We start from the raw sequence: 20,701 nt of genomic DNA, 5'->3' as shown, positions 1-20,701 counted from the left end.
AACTTACTAACTGTACGGACTTAGGCATGTTATTTAACCTTTCTATTCCTCAATTTCCTCATCCATTAAATGAGGATAATAACCCTACTTTAGAGTTTGTTGTAAAGATTAAAAGAGGTAATATAAGAAAAGTTCTCAGAATAAGGTTCCTGTAGAATGTTTAGTAATTAGGTTAGCCATCATTAAGATCACATGGGAAGATACATCCTTGCATTTGTGTGTGCCCCCCACCCCCCACTTTGGGTTCTCCTCTTGTCTTTGTATTTCTCTTTTTGGATTCTCCTCTTTTGGATTTCCATTTAAGAGCTTCTGTGAATTATCTCTCATGTGGCTAGTGCCATAAACTGGGCATGGTGGAGTCCACCCTGTCCTGCTGGTCTATGGGAAAGGAGACCTCTCCCAGGCCTTCTTCCAGTCCAGGCAAAAGGAATAATCTTGATTCAGCTTAAGCACTAAATTCCATTGGAGTTTTCATCCATAGCTCCAGAAAGAAATATTGAAAGATTTTGCGACCTAATAATGGTTGCTGTGGCTTTGGGAAGTAGCTGGCTCAGAATACCAGATTTTGGGCATTTTGCTGTCTCTTTCTGCCTCGAAGACCATTCAGGGATATGTTTCAACCTTGGTGACCTCAACTCCAAGGAGTTAGACAAAAATGTTATTTTAATTAAAAGGAATAGTGGAATAGTTGATATCCATAATTGAATATTTAGTTTGTGCCAGTTACTGCTTTTAAGAATTTTGAAGTATTCTTTATTGCTTGAGATAAATGGGAGTATTTTCTCCCCATAATTCATATCTTTCCCAGTGTTCTCTGTACACATCACTACTATTGATCCAGGAGTTTGCATCAAAATCCTGAAGATGTCCTAGATTCCTTACTTTCGTCACACCCTATACACATCAGCAAGTCTTCTAGGCTCCACCTACAAAATATATAATTTCACCATTTCTTAGTTTTTTTGTGGTCACCACTCTAGGCTAAGGCTCTCTCTCTCACTTAATCCACTGCTGTAGCCCTTTAATGGTTCTACTTCTTCTGTGGACCTACTAGAGTGGGTTCTTTATGCAGCAGTGAGGGTGGCTGTGCTATAAAATGTAAGACACATCATATCCCACCACTCATCCTCCTCACTCTCCTAGTGGCCTCTAGCATCCATTCCGGTCTTCCAGGGTACTTTCTCACCCTGCAGGGACTGGAAAACTGAAAGACAAGTTTCTTAGACTCTCTTGCAGCTATGGCTTGGACACGTATGAGAAATTGGGAGGGTGCAAGTGCATGGAGCCCATGTTCTAGCTGCTTGGACTGTGATAGCCGATAAGTGATCACAGAGACCATGCTTGCATTGGTGTGGATGTTCAGAGATGGTTGTGGTAGCAGCAATGAAGGCTTCCTGTTCCCAGGGTCACAGCCACGGCATCTATCCTGGAAATTATCTGTTCCTTTGCAAACTCTTTTTTTTTTTTTTTTTAGATTTATTTATTTATTTTAGAGAGAGAGTGCACAAGCAGGGGGAGGAGCAGAGGGAGAGGGAGAGAAACAGACTCCCTGCTGAGTGCCGAGCCAGATGTGGGGCTTGGTGCCACGACCCTGAGACCATTACCTGAGCCTAAATCAAGAGTTGGATGCTACCCTGGCGCTGCCCTTTGCAAACTCTTGATTGCCCATCTTCCAGATGGTGGCAGAGAGAGTAGCTTTTCTGGCAGGCTGGTTTGGTGGTGGTGTTCTGGATCTCATTCCTGAGGATCAGCTTAGAGCTTGTTTGATACCCTCTTTAATGGTTTTATAAGCACCCTTTCTCATTAAATAATGCAAGTATTTTCTTTTTCCTGTGACTGAAACTTAATTGCTACACTCTAATCACACTCAGAATCAATCTAAATTCCTTATGAAGGCCTGCAAATCCTGGATGATCTGGCCCTCAGCTGCTCTGTCCCACAGACTCCACATAAGCCACGCTGCATTTTTGCACTGTGCTCTTCCTTGAGCACACTGAGTCTGCTCCTCCTTAGGGCTTTTGCTCTACTCTTCTTGTTCCCCTAGATCTACAGCATGACTCATTCACTTCTTTTCATGTTTCTGCTCAAATACCACTTATTTAGAGAGGTCTTCTGTGACCATCTAAAATATCAATCTGTCACTCTTGTCCCTTTAACTTCCTTTATTTTTCTTCAGATACTTAATATCTGTCATTAGAGCATATATCTGGCTAAAGTGTGTCTGGCCCATTGGAAAATAAGCTCTCTGTTTTGCTAATGGCTCTATCCTCGAGAAGGTCAAACAATTCTTGGCCAACAGTAGGTGTTTCATAAATATTTTTTGAAAAGATTCCCATTTTACAGAAGAGGAGACTTGAGGCAAAGGGAGATCAAGGAGCATGTCCAAGCTCATACAGGAGTGGCAGCCTGATGTGGGAGCATTTAATGTCTTTGTAAGCTGGATACCACACTTCCTGCCCAGCATAGCTTGCCTCCAACCAAGTACTCAGACTCCATCTGAAGAAAGACTGATAACACCATTGGGGGAGTGGAAAGCAGGTACAGCAAAAAGGTTGAAAAAGAAAAGGAACAAAAATGTATGAGGATTTGCCTGTCCAAGAGAGGGATGTCCTGACCCACAAACACAACCGCCTGCCTATGAGGCAGGCGCATCCCTGTGGTGGGGCCAGCTGGCAAAACGGAACAAGAGAGATGGCTCAGGGCCTCACCTGTGGGACCATCCAACTAACCTTCCAGCTCAGCCTGATTCTACAATTACGTAGTCCTCTGCTTTCCTATCTCCAAATATACCGAAATGCCTTCAAAATTACACTACCCCGGGGCACCTGGGTGGCTCATCCGGTTAAGCTTCCGACTCTTGATCTCAGCACAGGTCTTGATCTCAGAGTCTTGAGTTCAATCTCCACATTGGGCACAACACTGGGCAGGGAGCCTGCTTTAAAAAAATTACATAATACCCTACTCAGCGCCTGGACATTCTCTAGGTCTCTATTTTTACTTTTCTTTATTCGTTTTCCTTTTTAAAAAAATTTCTCTTTTTTCTTGTTTGTTCTCTCCTTATAGTTTAATAAACAAAAACAGTTCAATGCCAATTTTATAACATATTAAAGTTCAGAAGTAACAAAAAGTGTCCACTTGTTCACATTTCCACTGAGGTTTTGCACCATCTGTCCCTCTTGTCACTAGCTGAAGGTCAGGATCCCCGTCATTTTCGTTCACATGAAACCTTATTGTATCTCTCTGGAAGTCTTTCTGGGAGTCTGTAGGCCAGTTCAAATACCTCAGCCTGATTTCTTATCTCTAAAATCAGAATAAAAACATCTTCCTTAGGGGCACCTGACTGGCTCGGTCAGTAAAGCATGTGACTCTTCATCTCATGGTCACAAGTGCAAGCCCCATGTTGTGTGTGGAGCTTACTTAAAAAATTTTCTTTTTTAATAAAGTAAAAAATAAAATCTTCCTTGCTGAGATTTGTATTAGAGATCATATACATAAAGAACCTGGCACAAGCAACTAAAAAAACCAAACTACCAAAGGAAAGCTAGAATTTTTCTTTTTCCTCCATATTAAAGCATAATAACATGAAATGATTATTCTGTGATTGCACATGGAATTAATTTGCACAATTCACTGCCCAAACATACATGCTTTCTATTGGAGATTATACATATTTTAAAAACATTTTTTCAAGTGCCTCTTGCAAGATATTTCTCTTAAAGATAATTTAAATTGATACTCTATTTTCTTTTGTATCTGAATTTTCTAAAAGAAAGATTTTCATAAAAATAAGAGATTTTTTTTGTCTGAATTTTAATTTTATCATGTAACACTATGCTAGTACAACACATTTATATTTAGACTGAAAAAGCTCTACTGTTGTCTTCTCCCAGAATGGAGGCAGATTAGTCAAAATAACATTATATTGGGAGCAAAACTATTCTGATGCTCTGTGCTGACTTCAGTGCCTTCCACAAATAATTTTTAGTTATAACCTAGGGTGCAGGGCAATAGGCACTCTTCAACGTTCTGGTAGAGGTATCAGTTGAAGCAGGAAAATGTTAACAGTACTCCTACCTGGGTGGTAGAAATTTTTTTTTCTTTGTCATTTTCTCTTTTTTGCTAGTTACCTACAATAAAAGCATATTACTTTGATAGTCAGGAAAAAAGTTATAAAACAGAACAAAAAATCAATGTAAGGGATTTAATTGAACTCTTAACTGTAGAATTCAAAGCATCAAACAGCAGGGTAGAGTACCCCCAAGCCACAGGTAAGTCCTGCTCTCTCTCGCTGCCACTGCTTCCCATCACATCTTTCTGTGGGAAGGTAACTGGTTCTTGACATTATCAAGTCTGAGGAGAGATGCGAAAGGCCAGGGTGCCCATGGAGTGAGTGCTGGCCTCCTCCAGGCTTACTGCCCCAGAGAGAACCATCCTTTACCCTGTGCAACCAATTAATCAGTCTGTGTTCATATCTTCTGCTGTAAAGGTAGAGCCCTTGCCACTGAGATTAGGGTCCCTCAAGAAAAGACCTCAGATAGCTAGCTCCCTTGCTCCTTTCACTGTGTGAGGGCACAACAAGAAGATGGCCAGGAAGCAGGTTCTCTCTAGACACCAAATCCGCCAGCACCTTGATCTTGGACTTCCAGCCTCTAGAACTGAAATAAATTTCTGTTTTTTATAAGCTACCCAGGCTCTGGTATTCTTTTATAGCAGCCCAAACGATGAGCTAAGACATTTCCCCTCATTCCTTCCCGGCCGTCTCCAGTTTCCCTGAGATCCACTAGTGTCAGGCAACGGTACTTGGCATTGGAAATATGTTGTTGAATTCTTGGAGCTCCGGAGAGAGAAACAGAAGAAACAGTGGAACAAGATGCTGACTACCACAAAGAGGTAGACCTGGGGTGCTGCAAGGGGTCAGAAGACACCTTAGCCCAGCCTATAATTACCAAGAAAGACTTCTTGGAAGAGTTTATTTACTCTTTACTCCAAACCTACACATGTCTCTAACCCCTGCAGTCCCACATCCTAGCTTAAAAATTCTTTTACTTGTTTTTAGTCAGTTCCATCTTGCATTCTGCTTAGTGACTTCTGAACCTTCACCCTCTTCCCTGACACGGCTCACAACCTCCTCACTCTTAGCAGTCAAACCTGTATTTCCAGAAGAACTTACATTCTTCTTTTCGTGTGCCACTCAGAATTACATAATTGCCACCTTTCCATTTTTGCCTTTGCTACCAAGAAACTCAGCGTTAAAATGAGAGTTCAATTTATTATTAGAGTTTTATACCAGATTCTCTGCCTTGTAAATGATTTATGGTTTTTGAAACAATGATATCACCATTGCATCAGGAAGAGACCATCGTATGTCAACTACCTCTACTTTTTTCCAAACCCACTGCTTTTCTGTCTTTGTACTCTCCCTTCCTATCCTCCAGTCTCAGGGGAATGCACTCGAATATATGAGCACTGCGAGTGAACTCTGATGGAGTTTCTTCACTTAGTTTCCTAGCCCCTCTAGTCACCTTGTTATGTGACTAATTCTTGTCTATAGATACACACATAACTTCTGTCCAGTGGGCAGACAGACAACCCTTCTCTTCCCTACTGCTCAATCTCCCCCCGACCCATCCCCATGGAACAAGCCAGTTTTGCAGTCATTTGTTAAATTCATTTCAGTGTTCTTTTTCTCCACACAAATTTGTGGTTTTCTGCCTTCAGATTGGTTGTAACATCTTTACAATTTCCTCATTTAAAATACATAATGATAATCTTTGACATGTCTTCACTTTATAGCTATATGAGAGTTTTGATTTTAGCCTTTTTGAAAATTATGCTTAATATGTAGATAACCTTTTTGAAAAATAAAGTCTATCTTTTCTAGTTTCATTTTCTCACTTTTGAATTACCTATTTAAATCTATCTTCTGCATCCCATCCCACACCAAATGTATATATACGCTCATCAACCCTATGTTGAAACCAGTCTGGAAAAGATCAGCCAGAGTGAACATTTTTCAGTCTTGCTGTCATTTGCTTCATTGATAGTGTTAAACCCGAGTGATATTTACTGACAAAGAGTCAGTAAGTAAAGACAAAGAGTCTATCTCATGGCCTCATTTGTACAACCAAAACTGTTCTGGCACAGACGTTTCTGATCTTGGTTTCAGTATTTTATGTGATTCTTTCTTTCCTTTTTTTTAATTTTAATTTTTATTTTTTTTAAAGATTTTATTTATTTATTTGAGAGAGAGAATGAGAGATAGAAAGCACGAGAGGGAAGAGGGTCAGAGGGAGAAGCAGACTCCCCTGCTGAGCAGGGAGCCCAATGCGGGACTCGATCCTGGGACTCCAGGATCATGACCTGAGCCGAAGGCAGTCGCTTAACCAACTGAGCCACCCAGGCGCCCTCCTTTTTTTTTTAAATTCTGGAGGAAGAAGCTGGGATAAAAAGTGCAGATGTCTATGTAACCACAACTGTCCCTCATTCTGTGCTCATAAAATCGCCTCACCCTGGTAGGGAGAACTGCTCCAGCTACGCAACTGAACAACCCTTAAGCTTTATACCTTTGAAAAATAATGTGGTCCTTTCCCATAATATCCTGCAAATTTTTTTAACTCCATTAATGTTAATGTCCTCTTTCAGATGGAGTACCCCAGAACTCAGTCTTCAGATCTCTTCTCCAACTACACTCACTTTTAGTCGTTTTCATCTATCTCAAGGCTTTATTTATAGTCCTTTCAGTGAAGACTCCTAAATCTACTTCTCCAGCCCAGACTGTTCCCTTGAACTCCAGATTTGTATATCCAACAGCTTCTCAGTGTCTCCTCTTGGAAGTCTAAGTGGCACATCTAACTACTCAACATGTCCAAAGTCGAGCTCTTGATCTTCTCCCACCACCTCCTAAACCTGTTCCTCCCACAGATTTACCCATCTCAGAAGAAAGCAACTTCACCTTTCTGGTTGCTCAGATGAACAACTAGAGTCATGTTTCATCCCCTCCCCCAACCTTTTCTCTTACTCACATTCAATCCATCAGCAAATCCTGTTGGCTCTACTTTCAAAATGTGTCAAGACTCCTACCCCTTCTCACGACTACCACTGCTACCAACCAGTTTCAAGCTGCCATTGTCTCTTACTTGGATAATGGCCTCCTAACTAATCTCTTTATTTGGGGACTTGCCCTCTACCATCTATTCTCAACACAGCAGACAGGGCAATTTTTATAAAACACAAGTGAGATCATGTCACTCCTTTGCTCAAAACCCTGCAATGACTGTCCATCTCTTTCAGAGTTAAAGCCAGAGTGCTTAGAGTGACCACCTCTGATCCCTACCAGAATCTGGACTTCATCTCCCACTTCCACTTCCTTATCATCCATGCCTCCTTGCTTGTCCTTGAATATACTAAGCACACTCTCACCTATAGGTCTTTTTACTCCTGAACTCTCTGCCTGGAAGGCTCTTTGCCCAGACATCTACAGACATCTCCCTTCTTTCACACCTTTGTTCAAGTATCCCTTTCTCAGAGAAGCCTTCCCTGACTCCGTTATGTAAAACTGTGACTGCCCACTAGCCCTACCCCCAGCCCTCCCTGTCCTATCCTTTGCTTTTTATTTCTCTATAGCACTTGCCATCATCACCTGACATTCCACGTGTTTTACTTTATTTGTTTATTGTCTATCTCCTCAGAGAAGGCTTTCTACAACACAGAATTGACCATGTTTTTTCCTTAATGAAAGGCATCATAATGTCATGTTTATGATCCCAGGTTATAGATATAGAGGCTCTATTGCTATAGATACAGAGATCTAGAGTCAGACTGCCTGGGTTGAGCCCTGGTTCTATCACTCAAACTTCCTATGCCTCAGTTTTTTTGTTTATAAAATGAGGATAATAAAAGTACTTTTCTCATAGCATTGTAGTAAGGACTACATAGGACAAAGCATATAAAATACTTAGAATAACGCCTGGTACGTGGAAAATGTACAAATGATAATTTACTGCCTTGGTTTCAGGGCATAGGGTATGGGCAGGTATTTGATAATGTTTCCTTCTCAAGACCTTTTGTCTTTTCTTTTTATTCTTTTCAATTGTCTGGTGTTAATTCGGTAATTAGGGTGGATAAGTGAGGATTGGTTTGAATGGCATCAACCACCATTTGTCTTTGGGCTCAGAGACAGTGTGGAACACCCAAGCAAAAATGTGGCCTCCTTTGTTCCCTGCGGCAGATAGCAGAACACAGCTAACAGCAACTCCTGAGTTTTATACATTTATAATTTAGGCAGTGAGAGGCTGACTAGACCCTTTTGATCTCCAGTCCATTGGCCCATTGTCCAACATGAGCCAAGTGTTCACCTCTAGCGCAATCACTATGGTGAGGGCGTGGAGTCATGAAGCCCTGACAGCATGGAGTCACTATGGAGCTGCTCCCACTGTCATTACATGGATGGAGTCGGCAGAGATAACTTCTGAAATAAAGCAATGAGGAGAAAAGAGTGCCATAGGCATCCACTGCATTGGTACAGTATTATTACAGAAAATGTTTGAGATTTCCCACAATGTTTACCAGATTTGAGTCAAAATGGCAAGATGTACTCATAACAAATCTGTATATTTCAGCTTCTTCCAAGGGACTCCACGTCTTGAGTATTCGAAGAGGCTCTAACTTCTTGAATATTTTACATGGCAGATCCTGCCCTCTGAGAAGGATATGTCATTGACTTGGTGAATTGGGGTTTTCTCGGTTGTTGTTTCCTTGTGTTTTGTTTTTGCTCCTTTCTTGTATACATAAAGAGAAAACTGCAGCTATATCAGGAACCGTATGGTTGGCAGCTGATGTTTCTGTATCTTTCTGATGATTAATGAACTTTCAATATCTAGATTTTTGGCAAAATGTAAATTAAAATTTACTAATATCTTTATAAATGCATGCACTTGGTGCCTTGGCCAGCCTGGCAAATAGTGCAAAAGCATTACAACCACAAACAAAAATGAAAGCAGTCAGACTGCTCTCTCACCTGCTAGGAAGCTTATAGATAATAAAATAGAAAAATATAATTTATTTCATCTTGCTCAGCATGAGCTTATGTATTCTCCTATGATGAGTGTCAGACTGCAAGTTCTATGTCTTATGATCTAGTAGCTACTATCTGTGACACTAGACAAGTCACAGTTCTTCTGGCTTCAGTTTTCCCATTGGTAAAGTAAATTGATTAGAATAAATATCTAAGGGTCCTCCCAACTTCAGAAATCTCGTTTTGCTAATTGTGAGTCTCAGAGCAGATGGGTAAACACTTACTTATAGGCTAACACCTACTATAAAGGCAGGGAAGCAAAAACAGCAAAGAATCTTGAAATCCTCAAAATACAAGCAGACAAACGGTTAACAAGCAAGCATCAGTTTATTTATCAGTTTAAGTCACTGAGGTCAGGGAAAACAGTGCCTTAACAGAATCAAGAGGGAAGAGCCAGAGAAGGATTGTATAGGATTTGGGAAGTCTGGACTCAAAGGGTTTATGGCAGGTATTTCAAAGTGAGGGCCAAATTGGGATTGGGCAAGTGTGTGAAATAATAGTTGAGGGTTGGTAGACATAGTGAGGTGAGAATTTTGAAGTTAGTCTTGATAAATAAACCATGGTTTGGTAAGGGAGACTGTTGTCTCAGATAAACTCATTTGCAGGGATTTCCTAAAGCAAACAGTGAAGTTATTTATTGGCTTATGGTTTTATCTTCTTTGGGCAAAGTTTTCTGGAACAAATAGCTAAGTTGTGTTGACACAGGTGGTCTCAGTTCTTGGGCCTTCCGTCAATATCCTATTGATGCAGGTGGCCACAGATCTGAACTTTAAGTCAATACAGAACAAAATAGCCTGCTGCAAGAAGTGTTTGATGAAAGCTCCACTCTTGGCCTTTCTTGAATTCCATACTCATATATTCCACTTCCTACTTGACATTTCTTTTTTTTTTTTTTTTTTTGTTGTTGTTGTTTTAAAGATTTTATTTACTTATTTGAGAGAGAGAGCATGAGAGGGGGGAGGGTCAGAGGGAGAAGCAGACTCCCCGCTGAGCAGGGAGCCCAATGAGGAACTCCATCCCGGGACTCCAGGATCATGACCTGAGCCGAAGGCAGTCGCTTAACCAGCTGAGCCAGGCGCCCCTTGACATTTCTTTTTGGATGTATTATATATTTATCCAATTCCAAGGAGAACAAATAAATTCCAAAGAGAACTCTCCTTGACATTCTACAGTTTAGCAAATGGCACCTTCACCTACCCAGTTACTTAAGTCAAAAATGTAGGCACCTGTCTTTTCCTCATATCCCCACATGCCTTAACAAGTCCTGTTGGTTGGATCTCCAAAATATATACCAAATTCAAACCCTTTACATCTTCAGTGTTAAAACTAATTCATTCCATCATTATGTCTTGCTCAGGCCCAGAGTGATTGCATAAAATGCCACACTGGTCTTTTTTTTTTTCTTTCTAGAATATGCATGTTTATTCCTGTGTCAGGGTTCTTGTACTTGTCTCCCCTGTCTAGACCACTATTCCTCCGTATCTTTCTCCAGCTCCTTCTCATTGTTGAGATCTCATCATTGAGAGCCTTTATTTCCTCAGAGAAATCACTACCTAAAGTTGGCCTTTCTCCTCTCATCACTCCATCCTATTGTCATATGTTATTTATTTTATAGTAGTAAGCAGTTGCTGGAACTATATTATTCTCTACTTAGTTTCCCATCTGTCTCTACCCCATGAATATAAATTCCATCAGGGTAGAGATTCTGCCTATTAGGCACCAGGACTTGTATCCACACTGCCTTGAATAGAACCTGGCACATAGTAGAATCCCAAGAAATAACTGAGATGGTTCAACAAGAAATTTTCAGCAAAAATAAATGAGTGGATGGATGTAAGTATAGATTAAGATGTTAATTATTTAAAAAGTAACAACCACTTAGTGGTAATATGGTCAAAGATGCCAAGTATATAATCTCTCTATCCCTATTAATGGTTTAACACATTTATCTCATCACTTAAATTATGCTAATCACCATCTTTCATCCAGTGAATCCCAATGCTAGGTGATGAAATTTGTTTCGTGATGGAATAGAATACTATCAGATTCATAATTGGTACATTTATTGGACTACTTAAAGAGGCAGGAATGGGAGAATGGTTACTGATGGTCAGGGAACATTAGAATGGTTAACCAAGTAGCTTAGATCTGAAACCAAAATCACGAGAAAAGCTTGGCTTAAAACTTAAAAACCTGCCAGACGTAAAAGTATTTATTTATGCAGATGCAAACTGTTAACCTTTCTGGGTTTTGCAAATATATTTGAAATCCTATTTCTTTACCTCAGAATAGCAAAACTGAATTTTAGTGATTGAAATAAAAATACTAATTTTTGCATAGACCCTACTCGAGCAACTTAGAGTTGGTTTTCAGTTGATGAGGGGGAAGGGCTTCCTGGGCAGTACTCTGGGAAGTAACCCTTGACTACCGTATCACACTGTTGAGTTACACAGGCCGGGACAGCAGAGTGCCATATTGAAGGGAATGAGTGCCTACTGAAGGTCAGGGAAACAAGCCTAAAGCTGAGTCTGAGAGAGCTGATGGCGAATTCACGAAGCTTGTCCACTTCCTACAAGCCTTGATAAATTGAAAGCATATTTTTTAAACCACGAAACTAGGCCAGAAACTCCTTAACAAATATTAATTGAACGCCTACTATCTTCCAGGCACTGGGCTGGCAATGAGAATACAAAGATTTTAAAAAACCCACAAAACTGCAGTTTTTGCCCTTCTGGTTCTTCCTGTGAAGTGACTACACATATGGAGACCGAGACAGGGTCTAAATCATCCAAGACCTCACGTGCCAACCTTTGGGGTGTAAACTTTATTCTGAGAGCACTGAAGAGCTGTTGAAGGATTTGCGCAGCAGAGTGGCACACTTAGCTTTTTATTTTACAAAGACTAAGTGGTCTGTTAGAATTTTAGAGGATGATTGTGGGTAAGGAGGTTGGTAGTAGAGGTCAGAGGCAAAGAACCTGAGAAACCACTTAGGAGGCAGCTGTAGTTAAGCCAAGCAAAGAGATGATGGTGGCCAGAAGTATGAGAACTAACTGCACCAGAAGTGGACATACACAGATGGGAATGTTAAGGGCACGGAATTGGCAGGACCCAGTGAATGCTTTGATAACAGGAAGCGCAGAATAGGGAAAAGGAGAAGTCAAGTTTGAAAACTGTTTGGCAGAGAGAAGGTAAAAAGTTCATCAAAAGGATTTTGGCTTTTTCTTTTTAAGATTTTATTTATTTATTTGAAAGAGAGAGAGAGAGAGAGATGGAGCAGGGGGAGAGGGAGAGGGAGAAGCGGACTCCCTGCAGAGCAGGGAGCCTGACATGGGGCTCGATCCCTGGACTCCGGGATCATGACCTGAGCCAAAAGGCAGATGCTTAACCAACTGAGCCACCCAGGTGCCCCAGATTTCGGCTTTTATTTATGTATTTTTTGAAGTTTTACACCTGGTAGTTTTCTGAGGTAACTTGCATTCCAAACAAGCATTTAAAAGAAATCCCTACTGTATTAATTTATTCTGAAAAATTTACTATTATAAATTGTGTTTGTGATTAGAAATCAGAAAATAGTAAGAAGGGAACTTGCCTTTGTTACAAATTTTCTCATCATCCTGCTTAAGATTTTGAGGTAAATTAATGAATATATCTAAGAAAAAGACTGGTAAAGATACCTGTACTTTATGTGTGTACACTAAGTAAATTCTTTGTGTGGTTGGCAAATGTAGAGTTCTCAAATTTTAAAAGAATGCTCTGAGTGTAAAGTCATGGGTACTAGTGATGAGACCACCCACATGGGTTTTATATAGATGAATTCTAAGTTACCATATTAGAAATGTTCTAACCACAATCTTTTCTAATTATCATGTTCTCAAAAAGTACCCTTCAATTAGTCAAATAGTCAGATTCAGTCAATTCTTTCATACATCAGCATAAAGCAGTTTTAATAGTCTCTAAAATTTAAAAAATAATAAAAATTGGACTTCTCTTTACAAAATAAGCAAATGAAACAAGACTTTTATTTAATCCATAGGTATAGAAAAGTGATTATTCATTATACATAACATATATTTCCCGAAGGACTTTCTCTACCAAGACATGATAACTCACAAGAAACCTGTGGTTGCATCTGTTTACATTTTTAGAAGAGTTTCTACAGTTTATGAATTATTTCTTTTTTTTAAAGATTTTATTTATTTATTTGACAGAGAGAGACACAGCGAGAGCAGGAACACAAGCAGGGGGAGTGGGAGAGGGAGAAGCAGGCTTCCCACGGAGCAGGGAGCCCGATGCGCAGCTCGATCCCAGGACCCTGGGATCATGACCTGAGCTGAAGGCAGGCGCTTAACTGACTGAGCCACCCAGGCGCCCCTCTTTATTTTTTTTAAAAGATTTTTTATTTCCTTCTTTGAGAGAGAGCATGCATGTGCATACGCCCAAGCACAAGGTGGGGGACAGTCTCCCTGCTGAGTGGGGAGCCGGATGCCGGGCTTGATCCTAGGAGATCATGATTCCTGAGCTCATTACCTGAGCCAAAGTCAGACGCTTAACTGGCTGAGCCACCAAGGTGTCCCAGCTTATGAATTATTTCAATTGGTATTTTATAACACAAGAACTTTATCAGTATTTGCTCATTAAAAAGATTTTCTGCACAAATGGACATTGACATTAAATGTTCATTGTGTAATTGTTGCGCAGGCAGTAAATTGGGCAATGGTGAGGCGAAGCACATAAGGTTGGAAATAGAGTTTCAATTAATTATAAATTTGTAAAATCTGTAAGAAATGGATGCACTGATAGATGTAAAATCATCTTAAAAGATGAGCTCATTGCCTGAAGAAGCCCTGATTAGGGTCTAATTGATTGCATTAATATTTTCAAAGATAGGAGTTACTAAACATACAAAATATGACAGTAAAAGGCAAACCAGGTCCCCAGTATTTAATTGTCTCAATCCATGGCAAGTGGGAGCCTACACAAAGGACTCAATCTGTGGACAGACTCGGGCAGCTTCAGTATTTCCTATGGAAGGGACTTACAGGAGGCAGTCCTTCTATCATGAGAAGCTGGGACCTGTTTTGAAAACTGCATTTGCAAATCCACATACTATTTTCACTACAATTTAAGTTGCTTTAGGAATGCTGAAGGATGTTGGGGGAGGCTAAAGGGCTATCCCTTGGTGCTCTGTGATAGAGCTGAATGTCTCAGGATATCTTAGGGGCACTGGGACTTAGAGGAATGTGCCTTCATATCCAATACCTATTATACCAATTACTGACATGATACTTTCATAAAATTATTCAATTTTTCTGAATCTTGGTTTGCTTGGTATAGTAATATCTTGATCTTGGTTTGGATATTTGAATCAAGACTGAATGTGTAAAAATGTTTAGTATGTAGCAAGCTACATAACAGCTTAATGCATTAAATACTTCTCATTTTGTCACTCAAAAATTTTCTTTACCACTCTATTAGTTTCCTAATGCTGCTATAGCAAATTACCACAAACATACTGACTTGAAATAGCATAAATTTATTATGTTATAGTTATGGTGGTGAGAAGTAGAAAATGGGTTGCACTGGGCTAAAATCAAGGTGTTGACAGGGCTGTGTACCCTCTGAAACTCTAGGGGAAAATAATTTCCTTGTTTTTTTTTTCAAGCTTCTAAATATTATCTTTGGTTTGGGACCCCCAGCTAGCAGTTCCGTCATTTGGCCCTCTGCTTCTTTCATTACATCTTCTTCTCTGAGTCTGACACTTCTGCCTCTCTCTTAAAAGGATGACATTGGGCCTGCCGAATAATTCCAGGTAATCTTATAATCTTCCCATTTTAAGACCCTTAAATTAATCACACCTGCAAACTCCCTTTGCCATGTAAGGTAATACATTCACCGGTGTGTTATCCAGTTGCCCCATGGAAATAAAATCAATATATCTATGTAATTTATTATAGGGAATTGGCTCATATGATTATGAAGGCTGTCATGTCCAAAATCTACAGTGTGGGCCAGCAGGCTCAAGACCCGGGAGAGTGGATGGTGCAGATAAAGTCTGAAGGCAGCCTGCTGGACAATTCCCTCTTGCTCAAGGGGGCTAGTCTTCTTTTCCTACTCAGGCCTTCGACTGGTTGGATGAGGCCCACCCACATTATGGGGAGCAATCTGTGTTCACCCATTTAAATGTTAATCTCATCCAAAAACACCCTCTTAGTCTGTAGAGACCACTTTTAGGCAAATAGCCTTGAGCGATGAAGTACAGACAGGCCCATCAGGTGACCCACCTCAAAATATCCACAGGCCCTAAGTGACCAATGAGCTACTTTCAACCAGGCACAGCTACCAAAAAAGGGAGAATTCCATACTTCGCCATACCTCCTCACCCTCCCCCTTTAAAAACAGGCCACACCCACATTGCAGACAGCCTCTCCCCTCCCCTGTCCCGCCCACAGCTCCCTTGCTGTGTATTCAAGACCCTTCTATCTCATTTGTTCTGCCTCAGGTAAATTCTTTCATCTCCCACACCACCAGCTTCCACCCAATCGTTGCCCCACATTTGGGGGCCCTCATCCGATCGAGAGACACCTCATTTAGATACCACAGAGTTGACACATAAAACCATCACAACAGGTTTCAGGGATTAAAATTTAGAATCTTTTGGGAGAGGGGTGATTATTCTGCCTTCCACAAATATCTCCATGTACTGAGCTCTGTGCTAACTACTAAATCTATAAAAACAAGTTTCTGCTTTTAAGGAACTCACATTTAGTGGAAAGGACACACAAATGGATAAGTACAATAGAAAAGAGTAGGTGTAATGATATAGTTATGCACAGTATATGCCATGGTAATACAGAAGAGAGGCAAGTAATTCAGCCTGGGAGTGGGGAGTACAGGTGGAGAAGGTGGGGGTAACAAAGAAAGCTTTCTAAAGGGGATAATGCTTAGGCTGAATTTTAAAGAGTATGTGGGAGTATAAGAAGGGAAAAGGCATTGCAGGCAAAGGAATCAACCTGAGCATAGAGAAATAACTACTCCTCTACGTCTGATTCTAGTAGCTTTTTCATTATATTTTAACTTCACTTGAAGGTTTTTTTTGTTCTATAAAGAAATAACATGTTGGCTAGAGAACCCAAGGGCCCAGTTCTCTTGGCAATAATACTTTTCAGTAAAAATGAATAAATTGGCATTCAAGTGTATATTACCAGTCTCTGTGGTGTAGTAAGAGCTACTGGTTACTGACCAAACAACAATCTTGCCCTTAACCTTCCTAACAGAAATCCAATTTTGGTCAGAGATTTGGTAGCAGAATACTCAGGGAAGGTGGGTCTGTCCTTAGCCCCAGGAGAAAAACTGAGTTTTTCTAATTCAGTGGAAATAATCCATTCCTTTTTGTTGTGATTCCTTTAGGGGAGGCAGGTGACACTGTTGTTGACATTGAAACAAAAGAGAAAAGAGAAGTTGCCTGAGGAGCTTCTAGAAAATAGTTTTCTTCCTGATAAAAGGATATATATATTATATATATATATAATAGAGGCTCTTAGCCCTCCCTTCTTGTTTGTTTTTTGACTTTGTCATTTGTAAATGTGATGTTTGGAGCTAAGGCAGCTATTTTGTAACCATGAGGAAAACACTATTACATACCAAGCATGAGACCAGAAAGATGGAAAGAGCCTGGAGTTTTAGTGACATCCTTGAGCAGCTAGAACAAAGGTGCAGGGTGGAAGCCAGTAACGACTTCATGTTGAATGCCCCCAGACATCTGCAAAATAATCAAGCATTGTCTAGATTAACCCCCTCTACATTATTTATAAGAGTATTTGTCTTTTTGTCTTTTCATAGTCTAGTATGCCAGACTGCAGGAGGATATAGGAGGAAGAAAGAAAATTCCATTGTGTTCCCTCTCTCACTGTCTCTCTCTCTGTCAAATAAATAAATACAAAGGTATATTTATTTTAAACATTTTCTTAAACTCTTTCTACAAATGACTAAGCTTTGGACTTAGAATTCAGGAAAAGTTGTCCCACCTCACACTATCCACTTTTCCCTCCTATTTTTGGAACTTTCCTGTTCTAATCAGGTCTTAGACACTAAGAAAACTTTTTTACTTGCAGTATTTTTGCCCTTACCCATTATATTAGAAAGTTTTCAACTGTGCACAAAATTGTTTTTAGAGACATGCAGAAATGTTTAAACTTAGAAACAATATGGCTTATTTTTTTCCTTTACATCTTAAGATTTTTTTTTTAAGTAATCTCTACACCCAATGTGGGACTTGAACCCACAACCCCAAGATCAAGAGTCGCTTGCTCCACCGACTGAGCCTGACAAGCATCCTTTCCTTTACATTTTAACTCGTGTTTCTACATATGTAATTATATCCTCCCTGAAAGTCTCTAAAAAGTGTGAAGTTTACACATGCACATCTTTAAAATCATGAATTTCACTGTTTTGAGTATCACATTAACAAATAGTGAATAAAGAACTAGAGAATTTACCTATAATGAGTATTCCATCCAGTATTTTGGATTTTTAAAAACTATTTCTATTAAAGCATAGTAAATGTTCTGAACCATTATTGTGCATCCTTGCATTATATATTGATTTATAGCACATTTAAGTAGCAATTATTCTCACTGCTGCGAAGTGCTTGTGCTCTGCTTGCTCAACATGAAAACATTTCAAATTACAGTACATTAAGATGTCAATGACAGAAGGGAACATTCTAAAAATAAAGCGATTTTTAAGTATTTTATAAAATGACTAACTCCTCCTTTACCAGTGAGGACATACTCTACATTCCTTCAAATGCTTCTTAAAAACCCTTATGAGACAAACAGACATATTTCTAATTATTCTATACTGGTGAAATAGTATCAGGAAATACTGTCTCCCTGATTCTTTAGCATTTTTTACCATAGAATTAGACTTGCTTTTCAGGCAAGAATGAACCTTGCTATGTATAAAGATAAATTTATGTGTACTTTGTTGATCTTCTTGATGACCTCTTCATTTCCACTTTTGCCTAAAGCAGTACATTGTTCTGATATCTTTTTTTTAATTGAGATTTTTTTTAAGATTTTATTTATTTGACAGAAAGAGATAGAGTGAGAGAGGGAACACAAGTAGGAGGAGTGGGAGAGGGAGAAGCAGGCTTCCCGCTGAGCAGGGAGCCCGATGCGGGGCTCGATCCCAGGACCCTGGGATCGTGACCGGAGCCTAAGGCAGACACTTAATGACTGAGCCACCCAGGTGTCCCTGATCTGGTATCTTTTTAAAAAAGATTTTATTTTCTTTATTTGAGAGAGAGTGTGGGGTGGGGGGAGGAGGGGTAGAGGGAGAGGAGAAGCAGACTCCCCTCTGAGTGTGGAGCCTGACACTCATGACCCTGAGATCACAACCCTGAGATCATGATCCTGAGATCACAACCTGAGCAGAAACCAGGAGTCCACCTGCTCAACCAACTGAGCAACCCAGGCGTGCCTGATCTGATGATGTCTTTAGGCAAGATTTACAGTGATTCTCAATTCTCATTCATGGAATGAAGGAAACGTTCAGAAAGTTCCCCTTCTGTGTGTCAATAAAATTATTTTGCCATTTCTTTGCCCCCCTCATAGCCTTGAAAATTTTCTCTGAAATGCCCATGTATGAGCCAGGAATTTCAATACCATTTTTAGAGTCTTCTGGAGTCTAATATATTTGATAAAACACTCCCCCCTTTTCTGGATAGGTTATGAAAATACTGTTTAAGGCAAGTCTGATCCCTGGTGAGCCCAACATTTTGGATTGCCTTACTCAGAAAAGAGTTTTATTAATTTATTCTTTCAACAAGTATTTATTGAGTGCCTGCAATGGGGTGGATGCTAGAGATTTATCAGGGACCAACACAAAACTGGTTGTTTTGTTTCAACCCAGAGGGAAAGGGATATGGTGAGACAGGATGTAAGAGAAGGAAAACAGCTCACATTAACTGAGGGACCTCTCTCTCTGTGCCTCTTACTATCTAGGTGTGATGACATTTAAACCTCACAGAAACCCTATGAAAAAAGTTATTTTTCTCATTATCCACATTCTACTGATGAAGAACTGAGACTTAGAGGAATATCTAACTTACTCAAGACTAAAGAGCTCATAAGCACCAGAGCAAGGAATTCAACTCCAGTTGCCTGACTTCAAACTCTATCCACTTAAACGCTATGCCAAAATGCCTCTCTATTATCTCACGGTGATAACTACCACTGAAAGAAAAAAGATTTTGTTTTTCTTGTTTGAAAATAACATTTTCCTTCATATTGAGTTAAAGCACTTTCTCTATGGGTTTGGCAATCTAATTGGATGTCCTTGGGCCTGAGTGCTATCCTTTCTTACTGAGAGAAAGTGGGTTGTCATCTTAAAATAAGCAAACCAGAGTGGCCTCTGGTGTGTGTGTGTGTATACACCTAAGTTCCCTTATATATTCTCATATATAAATATATATACTCATATATAAATATATATATACTTCCCATATACATGGGAAATAAGTCTGCAACATATATAAACAAATGGAGAATTTCAACAGAGAGAAAATTTTAAAAATCAAATGAAATGCTAAAAATGAAGATATGATATTAACTACAAAGAATTCATTTGATGGGCTTAAAAGCAATCTGGACACAGTAGAGAAAATAATCACTGAACTTGAAGACATTTGGGTCAATAGCCATTACCCAAACTCAAACACAAAGAGAAGAGAGAGATAAAAATAAAAACAGATTGTAATATCTAAGAACTTTGGAACAATACCACTGATCTAAAACATATCATTGGAGCCCAAGAAAGAGAGATGAAAGAGTGGGGAGTTTCCAATAATTTTCCAAAATGTTTTTAAAGACATTAACTCACAGAACCAAGAAGCTCGGCAAATGACAAGTGAGATAAATACAAGGAAAACACACATATTTATATTATAGTCAAACTACAACATCTTTAAATTGCCAAAAGAAAAAAAGTCAACTTATACCCCAATGATTCTTTTAAAAGAAGTAAAAAATAAAGACATTTTCAGATAGATAAAAGATGAGGGAGGGGCACCTGGGCAGCTCGGTTGTTGAGCGTCTGCCTTCGGCTCAGGTCATGATCCCAGGATCCTGGGATCGAGCCCCACATCGGGCTCCCTGCTCCACGGGAAGACTGCTTCTCCCTCTCCCACTCCCCCTGCTTGTGTTCCCTCTCTTGCTGTGTCTCTTTCTGTCAAATAAATAAATAAAATCTTTAAAAAAAAAAGAGAGAGAGAGAGAGAATCGGTTGACAGCTGACCTAAACTAAAAGAAATGCTGAAAGAAATCATTTGGTTGAAAGGGAAATGATACTCGATAAAAGCTGGGTCAGCCGGAAGGAATAAAAAGCACCAAAGACTTAAAATATCTGTTTAATATTCTTTATTTCATATATATATATATTTTATGTTACATATATCTTATATACGCTTACATAGATGATAGATAGATAATAGAGACAGAGACAGAGATATAGACAGATTCCTGTAACCTGCAAAAACTGGAGGGAAAATAAGGTCCCATTTATAGGGACAAGGAAAAAAAACAAAAGTAATTTATGGAAAGCTACTAAGAGTGGTATGGAGTCCTTATG

At 39.6% G+C, this 20,701-nt stretch overlaps 1 long non-coding RNA gene across 1 annotated transcript in view; it reads left to right on the top strand.

Moving 5' to 3' along the window:
• Positions 1-19,470, top strand: part of LOC141374165 (uncharacterized) — a 64,173-nt gene extending 44,703 nt beyond the window's left edge. Inside the window, exon 3 of the long non-coding RNA XR_012380817.1 lies at positions 19,078-19,470. This is a non-coding gene — a long non-coding RNA (uncharacterized lncRNA). The remainder of the gene's footprint in view (positions 1-19,077) is intronic.
• The last annotated feature ends 1,231 nt before the right edge of the window (positions 19,471-20,701 follow it).

This window comes from Callorhinus ursinus, unplaced genomic scaffold (assembly GCF_003265705.2).
Source record: "Callorhinus ursinus isolate GAN/ISIS: 27379988/994484 unplaced genomic scaffold, GSC_fseal_2.0 scaffold14, whole genome shotgun sequence".
Classification (NCBI taxonomy): Eukaryota; Metazoa; Chordata; class Mammalia; order Carnivora; family Otariidae; genus Callorhinus; species Callorhinus ursinus.
The sequence above is the reverse complement of the archived record's forward strand: the minus strand, read 5'-3'. Positions and strand labels throughout refer to the sequence as shown.